The 16,756-nt window shown below is 48.2% G+C and overlaps 1 long non-coding RNA gene across 1 annotated transcript; it reads right to left on the reverse strand.

The window, feature by feature from the left end:
- Positions 1–13,863: 13,863 nt before the first annotated feature.
- Positions 13,864–15,511, reverse strand: LOC118606770. Its single transcript, XR_004952607.1, has 2 exons — positions 14,850–15,511; positions 13,864–14,254 (listed from the first exon to the last, which is right to left on the reverse strand). It is a non-coding gene; the product is annotated as an uncharacterized LOC118606770 (long non-coding RNA).
- Between the last annotated feature and the right edge of the window lie 1,245 nt (positions 15,512–16,756).

Raw genomic sequence — 16,756 nt, forward strand, 5'->3', positions numbered from 1 at the left:
CGCTGTTGCCCCGGAAGATGACGCGCCCGGAGCCAGTAGCGGCGAGGCCAGCGAGACACCGCCCAGCACCAGCGCGACCGGCGAGCGTAGCGTGCCAGCAGGCGCGTGGGCGATGCTCGCCAAACGCTGACGAATAGGCAGATGGAGCGGCACCACCTGACACCCATCCGAGACTCGCGCACAAAACGCTGTCCTCCGAGCTCTTAAAAGGACGGTTTGCCGCGAGCGCGGGTCAGAAGCAGCCAGCCATGCTGCAAGCGAGATGATTTCGGCTGAGAAAACGAGCCGCGGACAAACGGTCAGGCGAGACGGAGATCACGGATAGATTTCGGGGTCCGAGGCTTCCCGGGGGAACGCGGAAACTGCCAGCAATAAGCGACCCGAAGGCAAAGAGAAACTCCAGGACAAAGAGAATCAAAAATCGACAAGGGACACCGACAGGACCCTTCACCTCTTTTGTAGTCCTTAAGGGAGTGAGTCGCTTTGCCCGGGAAAGTTCCCCAAAGACTCCCACTACCATCTCGGGGCTCTTCATCGCCAACGACGATCCGACGGCAGTCGCAGCTCAGGCAGTAGACAGCGCGACCGATCCACTGCCGGCAGCCTGAGAAGACACGGTGCTGGCGCCCCCACGCGGTCACCGGAGGTCCGCGGCGTTCCCAAGACAGCGCGGTCTCAAGGCTCGGTGGCCCGCGATCCGATCGGTCTCGGTCGTCGGACCGCGAGGCCGCGGGAAGCTGCTGCCGGAACGCGGTCGCCTCTGCGGGCTCCGTCCCTCCTGCCGGTGCTTCAGGCGTCTTCTGCGTCCCCGGCCAGAGTCCCAGAGTCCCACTGCCCCCTAGCGCTCTGTGCCTGCAACCAACCGCATCGCGGAACAGAAACCTGAGTAATTAGCGGTGCAGAGACCGGTCAAGCACTGCTAGGAGGACTGCAGGCTCTTAATACGCAGCCATCCGCCGGTGGAGACATCTGCATGGACGAAACGATCCCCGGTGTTCCGAGACGCGCTGTGCCAGTACCGCGGGAAAAACCGCATTATCACTCCTCAGGTAATGCCAATATTTTTCTGAAACAATACAATTAATAAATGAGAACATGGAAATAAGAAATTTTAAAAATTTAAAAACGAGTCAATTTTTAAATATGAACAGTTAAACGTAAATGCTATTTTAAATTAAAATTTGGTAGCTCTTTTAATTTTATTTTTACATATATAGTATATCGAATAATTATTAAACTACAAAATACTACAGTAATATAGAATTGATACACAACCGTATGTGATGCGTTACTGTTTTACAACAATGTATTTTAATGTTAATTTAACTTTAAGTTTTTATTTTTGTTTCATTCCATTATTGTTCTTTTTCAGTGTTTTAACATATGTCCGGAGACGCTGAAAGGTCAGAGGCACCGGCAGGAGAGACGGAGGCCACAGAGGCGACCGCGTTCCGGCAGCAGCTTGCCCGCGGCCCCGCGGTCCGACGACCGAGACCGATCGGATCGCAGGACACCGAGCCTTGAGACCGCGCTGTCTTGAGAGCGCCGCGGACCTCCGGTGACCGCGTGGGGGCGCCAGCACCGTGTCTTCTCAGGCTGCCGGCAGTGGATCGGTCGCGCTGTCTACTCCCTGAGCTGCGACTGCTGTCGTACATTCGTGTGCGAGGACGAGCCCGCCGGTCGCAGCGGCAGACTTTTGGAAAACCGCCCTTCCGTTTTAAATGTTTCGAGATTAACTGAACCCTGGGTTCAGTTAGTTTACATTTTCTTCTCTAATGTTTGATTTCTGTCAATTGCTGGCAGATAAAAATAAAACCTGGCATCGCCTCTATAGCGATCGTTGCGTTTTGCTTTCTTTCATGTCGTACAGAGATGGTGTTGCCTCGGCCGGGCCGCCTCTGGTCCTTTGGTCCACGGCTTTTGCCGCTGCAGGACCGCTACGTTGTAAGACCGAGGCGATAGCTCCCCTTCGTAAGCACGGTTGGCCATCGATTCCCCGTCCGTGAGCCGCTAAGGACTCCGGGTTTGCTGCAGCCATGCGGGCGGCGGCTCGGAGCTCTAGAGGGCGCCGGCGGGACGGCTGACTGCTCGCAGTGAGCGCCGCGCTGTCACCGCGGTCCCGGCACCGCCAGCCGCTGTCTGCGCTCTGCGGGGTTCGTACTGCAGAACTTGGGACAGCAGCGGCGGCCTTTTGGAAGTGTCCCCGGGCAAACACTCTCAGTTAAGCAATAAAAGTGCGTTAAAGTGTGTCCTCGCTGTCCCTTGTCGATGTTTGAGTATCTTCGTCCTGAAGTTTCTTCTTACAGTTCCGGTCGCTTAGTACTTGCCGTTTCCGCGATCAAATATGAGCTCTGGAAACTGCAACAGATCGGTGATGTCCGGCTCGCCCGGCGTTGGTCTGCATCGTCTTGTCAGTCGCAGCTCGGCTAGTGGCTTTCATGATTTTTACAGTCATTTACGAGAAATAAGTTAAGATTCGCTTTCGTGAGTCAGCTAGGGGGATTTTCAAGCCTGGTCTGCATTGTCCTTTAGTTCCTATTTCACTTTCTTGGAAGCCCTGCAGCTCGGGTCTTTCTCGGTGTCCGCTCTGCGTAATCCTCAGGGTCAGCAGTTTGTCGGCGGCCGCCCCCCGGCACGCGCCGAGCAGCCGTTTGCCTGTGGCCACAGCGCCGCCGTTGGCTCCGGGCCCGCGCGGCGTGCGGCCGGGCGCCGTCAGGCGTGTTCTCCGTGCCGGCCGCCAGGAAGCGCAGCCGCCGGCGTTTCTCGCTGAGCCGAGCTTGCGGCTCCTCGCTGCAGCGCGCCAGTGGTGCCGCCGAGACACGCGGCTTCTGGGTCGCAGCCGCGCTGCCTCCCCCAGCGCTGGCAGGCTGTGGCTGGCAGCAACGCTCCAGGGTGCCGGCTACGGGCTACTGGCCACACGCGTGGAGTCGATTTGGACTGGGTAAGTGCTGCTCTCGCTTGATTTCTCTCAGGTACAAATCCGCTACTCTGGGGAAAGCGGTTTTAGCGCTGCAAACCTTCCTGGTTAGCGGTGACAGTGATTTCTCAGTCCTAGAAGTCCCGGTTTAGGGCTAGCGACAGGCACCGGTTTCCACGTGACGGTGACAACCGAAGACCTGCACCCTCGGTGGTGTTCGCTGTTTCTTTCTGCAGGCGTAGCTTCACGGCATTCCTTTTTAAAGGCTAAGTCAGGCAGTTTAGGCTAATATGCCATCCAGGGCTATGGGAGCGGTGAGGGTCCTGGCGCTTAGAAGTGGAGGTGGACAATTTGCGGGCCAATAAGAACAGATACTGGTTGATTACGTGGCTGCCCTGCCAGTACAGATAGGTCTCTCAGATAAAAAGGCATCTCTGCAATGCCTCTCCTTTTTGAGCTAGGACCTTTATCTGAATTCGTTTAGGGAGATAAGGGAGAGGTCCTCTGGGACTTGCCTGCCTATGGCTCCAAATAGTCCACATGCAAAAGTGGTACATTCTCTGGAGGGTCTTCGGACTCCATCGCTCCCCTGAGAAATGGCAAATGTTATCAAATTAATTGCTTAGCAAAAATACTGGTAAGCTCTGAGCTATTTTCAGGAGGTAACAGAGTACAGTGGCACCAAAGGTGGGAAACAAAGGAGTGGACACAGATGAACCTGTATGAAAGCTACCATGGCTCTCTTCCCCACTTCATGTCTTGGAAGGAGGTGTATATCTTAAAAGGAGTGGTTTCTTGCCATCGCGGCATAGTTCTCATTCCAGTCTTTTCCTCTCTCGGTGGTATAGAAAATCATGACGCATCTTGGCAATTAACTGCTGAGATTGCAGGGATTATGATTCCAGACAACTGTTGAGGAAAAGCTGGTCTGTGTAGCTGTAGTGGGACATCTGGCTTAGCATCTCTCATGATCACTCAGAGTAATTCTAGAAGAAAGGGTCACGTTCTTTGAAAGAGGGGGAAAGGTATGTCTGGTCGTCGTCATAATGGAGAAATTAATTCCAAGATAAAATGTGTAAAAAAGTGGAATAAATGTGAAAGAATTACAGATAAAGACTCTGACCTCCAAAACAGCAGGATTGCTCAGGATTTAGATTGCCATATTAGCATGCCTGGTAGACCAAAAGACATGCAAACATCTCAAAACAGAACCCCTGGGGGTGGGGTGTTGAATCTGCATCCTAATGTCCTGCAAGTACTGTCTCAGGCAAGCCAAGGGAAACTCAGGTCACTGTCATTAACGTGCTTGTACTCCAATCTCTTTCCCTAAGCTCAGAGAGGAAAATGAGGAGAGGATGACAAGGGGTTCGGAATTGTAATCCAGGAGGATGACAGGAAGAATATGGTGGGAGGAGAAGTGGAGAAGAAAAATTTAGAATGTGATGGGGCAGAAAAGGAGGGCAGTGAAACACAGGACGTTCTAGTTTCCTGGCCTGTGATCAGTCTTCCCATTGGGCTTTCTAAGAGACACAGATGGTGAGAGCCCTTCCCACAGGCCCTCGGGACTCCTGTCTAGGTTCAGGATGCGGACATAAAGTTTGACACATTCCTCTGCCTTGGCCAGTCTAACTTACAGGACCCAGCTGGAGAACTTAAGAAGGGTAAAGGAGAAGATGGTTTTCTTCCTCCACATCATGAAAGGCTTGAAAAACTATGATACGTCTACCTGTATGTGTCCGAAGTGTGCTTGTTTGTGTAAAACAATGGCTACCTTTCAAAGTGAAATTTTGGACCCTTTAAAAATCTAAGTAAATGTAACAGTGACCGATAAATCGATTTCCAGACCCCGTGCATTCCTGGGACGGTGCTTGGGAAGCAAGGTCCCAAGCTTCTAATGAGGACTTGGTCCTTTTGGTGACCAGATCTTCTCTGGGACTGTACCGATTGTCACCTCATTAGAACAAAAGGTGCTCCTACGACTTAGGAAATGCCAAGGCACTTAGCAGCTCTGTGTGACACACTTGTATGACCCTGTCATTCAAAAATTACCAGGGTTTGGTCCCTCTGTGTCAGGAACCTGGGGCAGAGACCAACGTATGTATGTCTTAGTATTCCACAACAGAGATTTCTTCACAACTCAGTTACAATTCAAGGTCATCAGGCTCTTGGGTGCACTGCTACAAAAGCAGCTTCCCAATGGACATGTCACACTTATTTTCAGATTCATTTCTACATGTGGAAATTACTGAAGAAGGGCTGTCTTTGACTGGAAAAGAAAAAGAGCACCCAAGAGTTTCTAGGAAAGAGGAAGGCTTTTTTTCTAGCCAACCGATGGCATCTCATCCCGCAACTGGCTTAACTACAACCCAGGTAGAACACCCCACCTTGCAAGGCGTTTACTGTTAAAGGAGGGCGTTGACTGGGAGCCAAGGGGATCCTGTAAACTGGGATGTGAACATATGGGAAGACCCTTAGGAAGTTGGGACATGGAGCCCCTAAGTTCCGATGAGCCTTCTTTGCGGGGCGGAAGCAGCCTCCAGACCCTCCATTCTGTGTGCTACTCTCTCCACCTCCCCCTGAGGGTGGAAAATATAATGAGGCGGTTGGCCTGCGAGACAATGTTGAGTCCCCTCAGGACTCACCCCACCACCCGTCTTTGCTTGGAGAACTTTCACTGGACTCCAGTTCCAGCAAGCCCCGGCCTAAAGATGACACCCCAAGTGGGACCACGAGGAGGTGCACTGCTGTCCAGAAGAACTGTTTTGTGTTTCTAACTTACACAGTCAGAAATTCGTGAATGGATACTAAGGGTGTGGAATACTGGGGGAAGGAACATAAAGTTGGAGCAGGCCGAATTTATTGACATGGGCTCGCAAAACAGAGATTCTGCGCTTCGCGTTGAAATGAAGGGAGTTAGAAAGGGCTCTGGCAGCCTGTGTGGTTGCTGAAACCCAGACCCAAAGAAGGCCCTCAGGGAGCAAAGTAGAAATGCCAAACCTGCCTTGATGTAGAGGAAGGGATGCAGCCTGAGGAGACTGGAAACGTAGAGTGTACTTGTCATTTAAGACCTACTCACCCACACTGGGGAGGGCAGGAGGAGGAGAAGCGAGAAAACGTCCCTTTCACCAGTGCTATGAGACCCAAATTTGGGAGCTCTGGCACCCTTAAAGAGCTCTGTGATTACTCTTCTCTGTAGGCCAGCTACTGCACTGGGATCTGCAGTCGCGCAACAGGGAAACCTAAATGCGATGGAGTCACTGAATCTCAGGGTGGCAGGGGCCAAGTGATGGCACCCAACTGCCAAATCAAGGTGGGCATTGCCATCGTTACGGACAGCAGAGTCCGGACCGCAATCGGAGTGGTCTGACCCGCACAGAACTGTGGCACCGGCTAGTTGATTGCTGTGTTCCTAGAAGCCTACTACATTCGTAATTGATCTGTATAAGCAGTGACGTTCCAGGTCAAGTGAACAGAAGTTTAGCATGAATCATAAAAACAGAGTCGTGGCCCTTCAGTCAATGCCCAGGCATGAGCCACTTTCCAGATCCTAAATGCCCTCAGAGAACAAGAATCTGGGTCCTCTTGGGGAAGGACTCTAGTAACTCCCCAAACTTATACCGTTTATATTTCGTTCAGACGTTTCTAAAGGGACCTTCGGCCTTTTGCCGGGGCCAAAGGATATGATGTGGCGATTCTCAATTCCTATCCCGTTAACTCTATCTGGCCTATGCAGAAGACAGAGGGATCTTGGAGAATGACTGTAAATTATCATAAGCTTACTGGGTGCTAGCTCCAATTACAGCCGCTGTGCCGATGTGGTTTCACTGCTTGAGCAAAGTAACACTATCTGCTGGGACCTGGTTTGCAGGTTTGGATCAGGCAAACACTTTTTGTCTTCATCCCTGTTAGGAAAGGCCAGTGGAAGCAGTTCGCTTTCAGCTGACAAGGCCAGCAATACTCCTTCACAGTCCCACCTCAAGGGTATTGATCAGCTCTCCAGCCCTATGTCATAACTGGGGTCACCGAGATCTTGGTCACCCTCTATCTACTACACATCATAATAGTTCATTGCACTGATGATATCATGCTCCTCACACCTAATCGGTAGGAAACCCTAATCAATAAGAAGTAGCGACTGCTCTAGACTTATTGCTGAGGCATGTGCATGTCCGAGGGTAGGATTAAGACCCTTGACAAAAATTCAAGGGTCTTCTATTGGTGAAATTTCTAGGGGTTCAGTGGTGTGGACATGCTATGATATCCCTTCTAAGGTGAAGGCTATGTTGTTACGTCTGCCCTCAATACCCCGAACAGAGGAGAGTCATGAGGCCTAGTGGGCCGCTCCAGGTCTTGGGGGCAACACATTTCCTTTTGGGGTGTGTTACTCTGGCCCACTTTCTCAGTGAAAAGAATAGCTGCTGGGCTTGCGTGGACATCAGAAGAAGAGAAGGTTCTGCAAAATATTCAGCCTGCTGTGTAAACTCGTCTGCCACTTGGGCCATATGATCCAGCGGACCCAAGGTACTTAAAGTGGCAGCGGCAGATAGGGATGCCGTTTGGAGCCCTCCACAGATCATCGTGAGTAGGTGGCAGCACAGGCCCTTAGCGCTTTGGAGCGGGGCCCTGCCATCCTCCTCAGACAACTATACTTCTTTCGAGAGACAGCTTTTGACCTGCTGCCGGGCCTTAAGAGTGATTAAACACTTAGCCATGGGCCACCAAGTTACTGTGCTACTGCCGCGACCTGCATGGCTAAGTGTTGATGTACTTGATGGGGGGGGGCAGGCAGAGGATGAAGAAAAGCACAAGGACATAATACAGAAAAAGCTGGGGCCAGGTGGGACGCCTCACTCTGATGGACACACGGTGACCCCGACTCAAGCCCAGCGCGTTTATTATATACAGCTAAGGTTAAGGAGGGGATGGGAGTCTTCTCAGAGCTTGAAACTTGCTGGCAACAGCAATCTCCCGAAGGCCGGTTTGTACCCAGACATCTGTGCTAAATTACAAGCAGCCATGTGCTCTTTATTTGCTTCTCTGCCCTTGGCAGATTGCGACTCAGACAACCGTGGCTTGGCCGATGCTTTCCACTATAGGGCCTGCCTCAGGTTTGGCCACGAGTCCGGGTCAGATCCAGCTCTCTCCTCTACAGGAGCTGCACATCGTCAACTGGGCAGCTATCTGACCCACCGAGCCAGAAAACTCGGTCTTCACAACTGCACTTCATCATCAAGTGCAAGGGGTATACAGTGATCGTGCCTAAGCAGGTCCTCAAGGCACGGGTAAGTTTCATGAAGATTTGGTCCAGATGTCCATAGTCCCCAGTCCTGCTACATTGTCTTCTTTCTCCCAGCCTGCACCTATGGCGTCACGGGCAGTTCCCTAAGTTCAATTCACAGAGGAAGGGAAAACGCGGGCTTCACTTAAAATGGTTCTGCACAATGCGCACGCACCACCAGCACATGGACAGCTGAAGCGATACAGCCCCTCACTCGGTCAGCCCTGAATGACCGCGGTGAGGGGAAATCTTCCCAGTGAGCAGAACTTCCGGCGGTGCTCCTGGCTGTTTGCTTTGCCTCAAAGGAGAAATAGCCAGATGTGCGATCACGTACTGGTTTATGGGCCTCGGACAATGGTTTGGCCAGTTGGTCAGCGACTTGGAAGGCACATGATAGGCACGTCGTCCTCACTGAATGAGCAAGAAATGCAAAGATATTAATTAGTGTCTCATGTGAATGCTCCCCAAAGAGTAACATCAGAAGAGGAGGGTTTTATTAATGAAGTGGATAGAAGGACCTGTTCTGTCAAGTCTCTTTCCTCAGCCATCCCTGTCAACCAATGACTCATGGACAAAGAGGCCATGGTGACAGGAATGAAGGTTATGCATTACTCAGCAATATGGATTTCCACTCACCAAGGTCGACCTACCTAAGGCTGGGGCTGAGTGCCCAGTCTTCCACCGGCAGACACTGACACTGACTTCCACAGATGACGCCACTCTCCAGGGCGATCTGGAGAGTGGCAGAGCTACCTCAGAGAAGGGGCAGCTTTTTATTCTTCCTGGAATAGACATTGACTCTGGATGTGGATTTTCCTTTTAGGCACCCGATGTTTCTTCCAGAATTATCATCTGTGTCCTTAAAGAATGCTTAACCATGGTTATGGTATTCCACACAATATTCCTTCTGATCGAGGAACTCCCATCACAAGAAAAGAAGTGCAGAACAAGGGACTTCTTAGCCTAAAATCATGAGCCAATTTCTCACCAGATATCTCTCCTCCACCCTCTCTCTCTCTCTCTCCCTCTTTCCCTGTATCTCTCCCTCTCCCTCCCTCCCCACCTCTCTTCCTCTCTCATTATTATTTTATTATTCTATTGGTTCTCTGAAGGCACCTGATGACCACTGAAGGACCAGATGAAGAAACCATCTGTGGAACTAGACAAAGCCTTAAATCAGGCAAACATACTGATAAACCACATGCCTGTATTTGACTTAACTTCTGAAAATTCAAGGTGCTGAATTTTGAACATGTACAGATAAGGACTTAAGTCAATTTCCTTCACCTTCAGTTATTGGTCGTGTGATACCTAATCATGTTTCTCTAATAAATATATTACAGTATCTTTAATATGTAGATAGTACATTAGCAAGAGGTATAATCTCAATCTTAGGCTGTTTCCAGGTAGGAAACTGCATAGTTATGCTGGACTAGAATACGCAGAAGTGCACTTTGCTCAGTGTAGTCCTAGAGGCATTGCAATATTTGACCCTCCAATTGGCTGTGGCAGGAAATTCTTTTCTGGATGAGATGGTGGTTGCCATCGCCTATAATCACACCTCGAGCAATGGGCTTTATGTGCTAGACTTTTAGGTCCCGAAGCTTGTGCAAGTGCGTAAGCCACCAGATAAGGTTTTCTTCTGAAAGAATTGTCTTCTATGACATGGCCCCATCCAGAGGATGGAAGGTATCTCCATTTATTAAGATCATCTTGTATGACATAAGTTAGGATTTTAATATTTATCCCACAGTATCACTTCCTAGATACAGGATAGAAACCTAATATATGCCAAATATAATGCAAGACACATTACAGACATGTGTAACCCTCATAAACCCTGGGTCTCATACATATTACCATCTTTTCTCCACATGAACCTCAAAACCACGCAGGTACCAACTGTTCAGGGGCCCGGAAGAATACCCAGATAGAAGCAAAATATAGTGGTGGGTGAGAATATAAAAATATTTTTTAATTAAGTTTCTTGGAGTAACATTGGTTAATACAATTATATGAGAATATAAAAATATTTGAGGAAAGCGTTCACAAAACAGTAATTGGATGTTGTAACTAGTGGATTTTGGCCCAACATTTGCATTGACATTAAAAGTTGAATGCAGTTCTAGCCCATAAAAATAAAAAAAAAGAAATCTTACCATTTGTGACAACATGGATGGTCCTAGACAGACAGTATTCCGCTAAATGAAATAAGTCAGGCAGACAAAGACAAATACCGTATCATCTTGCTTACATGTAGAATCTGAAGAACAAAATCAATGAACAAATGAAACAGAGAGAGACTCAGAGCTGCCGAGAACAAACGCACGATTGCAAGATGGGAGGGAGGATGGGGGCCGGGTGTCAAAGGTGAAGGGTTTAAGAAGTACAGATTGGTACTTACAAAATAGTCACGGGAATGTGAAGTACAGCAAAATGTACTTCAGTAATATTGTATAACCGGGCATAATGCCAGGTGAGTACTAGACTCGTTGGGGAGGATCACACTGTAAATTACATAAGTATCGAACCACTGTGCTGGATACCTAAAACTAATATACAATAACATTGAAGGTCAACTGTAATTGAAAAATAAAAATACGATAAATTCTTTAAGTAAAATAAAAGTCGAATGTAATTCACATTTCAGTTAGCCGTTCTCTCACTCTCACCTACAGTTTGTAGGGAATAGCACCCTATGACATCTAAACAGAATCCAGAAAAGCAAGGAAAATTTAGTTACAGAACATATATTGAAAGCCTGATAGGAATAATGTAGCATGAACGTCTTTTAAAATAGAATAAATCGATGTTCGAATTCTCACCAAATAAGAAAGTGAAAAATTTTGAATGACACGCACACACAAGGCCTAGCATGTTCAACACAGATTTTAGTTGATTACACCAGAAATCATCCCATCACAGGGCAATACACACTTTCATATACTGCAAGTAAGACTACATTTGGTACGGTAATTTCAAGGGAAATTTAAAGATATCAATTAAGTTCATAATATACATACTGTACATAGTCTCAAAACCCAAAAGTTAACTTTTGGTCAATGTGTTATACACAGAAACAAAAATCCCACAAGTTGAAGATGCTCATAGATAAAACACAGATGTTCGGAAATATCTAAGAATGAGATATTAGAAATAAACATTTTGAATCCAAAATGTACTATATAGACTTAACAATGAAAGTCCTTATACGGTAGACACAAGATTTTAAGTGAAAACAAGCTAGTTATATAATATATACATTATGATTCCATTTCTGTCTGACATTTCTATGTAACTAGAAACATTACAGATGCACGAAATCTTCTCAGGAATTATGAGGACCAGATGTCAGTTAGAATTTAGAACGTGGGAGATTACGGAGTGATAACAGGCACTTGCCTTGAAAGAAAGTAACCCTGCCTGAGGGGTGTAGGTGGGTCTGTGAACACTTACGCTAACTGGATACAGGGTACGCTCTAGCTCACCTTACTTAGTCCAGGTCAAAACCCGAGTTCTGCCTAAGCTCCTTCGGGACATGGCCAGATGGGCGCCTGAGGGGTCTCCTCTCTAGAGGAGGCACCCATCCTTGTTTGTCTTTATGTCACCAACACAGGTTGGGATACCCGGGGGGGGGGGGGGTTTGAGGAGGGGTGGGGGTTGGGGGGTTGGCAATTAACCACTGATTCGGCTTAAGAATTGTCTCTCCAAATGGCTCTTTTGACATAGGAGCCCTCTGTCCAATTATTTTCTTGAAATTTTAAGGTCTATGTTCCTCCTCCATTAGGAAGCTCCCTAAGGCAAATATAGGGAAAGGTCCCCTGAGCCAAATGTCTTAAATCGTATGTTGAAAAATTTTAAGAATGGCTTCTCACGGCATTCCAGAGTCAAGTTGACCCCAGGGAAACTCGATACTCTTTGTGAGCTTGAGCGGCCCACCTCCAGGGTAGGATGCCCTTCGAAAGGATCCTGGACCTCCCCTCTGTTAGAACTGTGTATAGGGGAGTGACAGGGTCCCCTAGACACACAGCACAGTCTCCATCCATAGACACAAATCCTACTGTAGTGCCCCCTTGGGCCCGTATCTGTGCAAAGAGGCGGGGACAGGATAAGGTACTTGTGGCCCGACCGACTCTGGGAAAGAACGAGGAATACAAAAGCCATGAACTGTGAGAAGCTTAGAACCGTTACTCAAGAAAAAGATGAGAACCTAGTAGCTTTTGCAGCTGGCCGGAAGAATCCTTTAGGCGGCATACTAATGGAGACCTTACTTCCATTGCAGAGTAAGCTTTGTTAGGCCGGCATTTCATTAGCCAGTCAGCCCCCGATATGAGACGCAAGCTTCAAAAACTGCAAATGGGGCCACAGACTAACCAAAATCAATTACTACATATGGCCTTCATGGTCTGTAACACTTGAGATCCTGAAGAGGTGAAAGGAGAACATAATTAAAAAAGAAAATGACAATCCAGGATTATGGCTGTTGCAATTGGCCAGGCCCTTGGTACCCAACAAGCGTCCCTTAAGAGACTGGGGAATGAGAAATACATACACTGGCCACTGCCCCAGGTTCCTGATACAGAGGGACCAAACCCTGCTATTTTTTCTGAACGATGGGGTGATACTAGCGTCTTACACAGAGCTGCCAAGTGACTTGGCATTTCCTAAGTTGTAGGAGCACCTTTTGATCTAATGAGGTGACAATCGGTAGACTCCTGGATGAGATCTTGTCACCAAAAGGACCAAGTCCTGATTAGAAGCTCGGGACCTTGCTTCCCAAGCACCCTCCCAGGAATGCACAGGGTCTGGAGATGGATTTCATTGTCCAGCATGCCTATGCGGTGAAGCCATCAACTGCCAGTCTCAGGGAGCTTCTAGGCTGGTCGGTGAACCCCTGCAGCTGCTGAGGTTGGCACACCCGAAACAGCTCCCTGCCCCTTCCCGATCCCTTGCCTTACGCATCCCTTCCATTTGGCTCTTCCTGAGTTGTATCCTTCACAGTGAACCGGTATTTGTACAAATAAAGTGCCATCCTGCATTCTGCGAACCATCCTTGCAAACCGTTGAGGCTGAGGTTGCCTTGTGGAATGCCTGATTAACAGGCATCCACTAGGAAATGTGGAACTCTGCAACTTGGGACTGGCATCTGACGTGGGGGCAGTCTGGTGAGAATGAGCCTTCAATTCGTGGGGTCTGATGCTAACTCTGGATGTACGGTGACAGAATCGAGTGGAATTATAGGACACCGGTTGACGTCCAGAACACCGGAGAATCGTTTGGTGTGGAAAATGCAGACATCTGGTATCAGAAGTGTTTGGAGTAGGGTAAAACAAGTTGCTTTCTTTTATCCGTAAGACAGGCCTGAATGAAAGCAGCTATGGTTTTTACTGTTCTCATGTCTGCAGAATGATCTGAAGAGGAATACTTGTTATCATGGGGAAGTGTCTTTACACAAAATCATCGACTCCTTCAAGGAGGCAGCATAAAATCTTAAGACCGGGTGACAATTATTGAGTCCTTTACCTTTTTGCTCAGCTCAGAAACTGTGGAAGCTGTGGTGGGGGGCAGGAACTGATTTCCTATTTTCCACCTCTTGAGATAGAGCCCCAAGTGCTGTCCCCAGGAATCAATGAGAGAACAAGCGGCACTGACTTTCGTGCCGGGCAAAATGCCTAGGGCCCCACTATACTCTTCAGGACCCAGAAAATTATTTTAACATCTTTTTGATCACCAGAGGAAAATCAAATCCTAGGTCAAAGAAATGGTTTCGTGTATAATAATGATAGATTGCCTTGAAATCAAAACAGTCACACGACTTTTTTTTTTTTTTTTTTTTTTATGTAACAAGGTGCTCACGAAGACCAAGTGTGCCTAGGGGTAATAAAGGGTATAACATAGTCATGCTAAGGGTGGAGACACTGTTCAACATCCTTACCTCGGAACTGCTAGGACACCAGAGGCCCAGGACAGGAGGGAGCCAAGGGCTTGAGTGTGAGCCGGCCCCATTCAGAAGACATCAGAGGGAGGAGCAGGACCTTTGCCTGTGCCCCTGCTGCCCGCTTAAGCCACGGTGTGGAGGAAAGAGTGAAGGTAGGAAATATGTCAATCGAAAGCATGTGAACCGCGCTGCTCAAATTGCTAACATAACGAAGGTCAGGGCATAAGAAAGGCTCCTCTTTGTGGCACTAGCCTGGAAACTGAAAAGTTTGAACTTTCCAGTCCTGTATCAATGCCCGGATATACATCTGGACATGGATCAAAATTCCAGAGAACCCGCCGATTACTCCCGTGAGGGCTCACGTCTCCAGTCCACCTGATGTCCACCCGGCACCCATTATCCAGACCACCGGACATGACCAGACCTCCTGGCGTCCATCTTCTGGACCACCGGGCATCTGTTGTCCTGAGTGCCTGACATCATCCTGAGCTGGTCCGAGGGCTCACCATGTAGGACTGATGCTTCTCAAGAGTGTACTTTTCACTATAAAAACACTTCACTCTTCTTTCTTCTTTGGAACACTTCTGGGTTTTTTTCTAGCTGTGTCCCGAGATGGTCAATTCTAAGACCCTTGAATAAATCTTTATCATTTATTTCTAGCAAAGCCTCCAACACTGTCTGAGTTCAGCAGAGAATATCAGACCTAGACTTAATACCTGGCTTAACTGCAGTTTTGACCTTCACCAGAAATGTAATCTTAATCAACCAGTCGGGAATTTTCTTGTCCACACCAATGAAGTAATCTATCCGGTGGGCCCTCTGCATCCCCCACTGGCGCGCTGCAGAGAGAAACCGCAAGCTCCGCTCTGTTGCCAAGGCCGGCAGCTGCGCTTCCTGGCCGCCGGCACAGAGGACACGCCTAACGGCGCCCCGCCCCAAGCAGAGCGGGCCCGGAGCAAACAGCGGCGCTGTGGCCACAGGCAAACGGCTGCTGTGGCCACAGGCAAACGGCTGCCTGAAGGGTCCCCGGGGGCTGCCGCCCAGAAACTACTGACGCGGAGAATTGCATCGAGCTAACACTGAGACAGACCCGAGCTACAGGGCTTAAAATGAAATAGGGGAAGAAAAGTACAGTGTAGAGCAGGCTTGGAAATCCCCCTAGCTGACTAACGGAAGTGAAACTTAACTTATTTCTCCTAAATGACGTTGAGAATCATGAAAGAAACTGAAGCGGTCTTCCTTAAATGGCATGAATCAGTCACTTTGCACCAGTCCCCTGCCTTCTGGAAATCCGCGCTGCAGTAGCCAGGTCCTCCTTTTCTCTTGACAAGCTGCTCTGCACTGTGGAGCCTCCGCGCTTCAGACTCCTTTCCAGTTATCAGTCTCCCTGTTTGCCAACGGGTAGTTTCTCTCTCGGTAGCATATTGCTGTCAAGGAAGGCTCTCGGAAAGTTCTCGAAACGGTTATTGTCTCCAGAAGTGGGATGCGAAGGAGACTCCTGATGAAACCCGGAGCTGCTGAGAAACTAACTGGTGCTGGTCGCCACTGAGCCCGTTGCACTGGCTGCTTTCCGTGGGGAATCCTGGACGTCCAAGGTAAATCTCAGGTCAGAGCTCAACTCCCTTTGTTTGGGGCTCTCTGATTTTATTGAGCCATCTTTGTTGAGGCTTTTCTGGTAAGTCCCCCTATTCTGTTGAAAATGAGGGACATGCAGGATTCCCTACGTGTTGGAAGAGATGTTGAAAAAAGAGGTCCCTCAGAGTTTAGCTGCTTTAGAAAATCTCAAGGTACCGATGGGCCAAAACTGGGACCAGAATATCATGCCATCTGGGAAAATGGGTGAACGTTTGGATAATTTGGAATGTATTCTCCACTATGAGGAACCCTTAACTCACATAAGATAGTCCACCTTAAGGGTGCCCCTAAAAAAGAGAGGATCCGTGATCTTCTGGGGGGCAAGAGGGTGTACTACTTTAATTGGTGCGATGAAACTTTTAAAAGATAAAATGACTCCAAAAAAGCTTCTCTAAAAGAATCCTATGGTGCATAAATAACAACAACAACCACAACGAATTCTTTAATGGACAGCTTTAACCACCTGAGCAGGTAACCTTAGCTAACTCCCTCTCCCAGAAACCCACTTTGACTCCAGCTTTTCTTTTGAGCTTTGTATTACTACTGTACCTGGCACTGGCTGACCTTTTTATTTTATTCTTTTTTTCTTTTTTTAAATATAGTCTATTGGGGGTAACATTGGTTAATACAATTATATAATTTCAGGTGTACATTAGTATTTGACATCTGTATATTCTATTGTGTGTTTACCACCCAAAGTCCAGTTTTCTTCAGCTACCATATATTGGATCCCCTTTACCCACTTCACCCTCCCCCTACCCCCCTATATTTGACCTTCTTTACTCTGCCTATCTCCCCCCTCCTCCCCCAACCCTCTGGTAACCACTAGTCCATTCTCCATGTCCATGTCCTGTTCATTTGTTGCTTTCAGGGTTATATCCCACATATAAGTGATATCATGTGACTTTCAACCTTTTCTGTCTGGCTTATTTCACTTAGCATGATTATCTCGAGGTCCATCGATGTTGTCCCAAATGGCAGTATTTCA

Source organism: Rousettus aegyptiacus, unplaced genomic scaffold, assembly GCF_014176215.1.
Source record: "Rousettus aegyptiacus isolate mRouAeg1 unplaced genomic scaffold, mRouAeg1.p scaffold_m13_p_8, whole genome shotgun sequence".
NCBI lineage: Eukaryota > Metazoa > Chordata > Mammalia > Chiroptera > Pteropodidae > Rousettus > Rousettus aegyptiacus.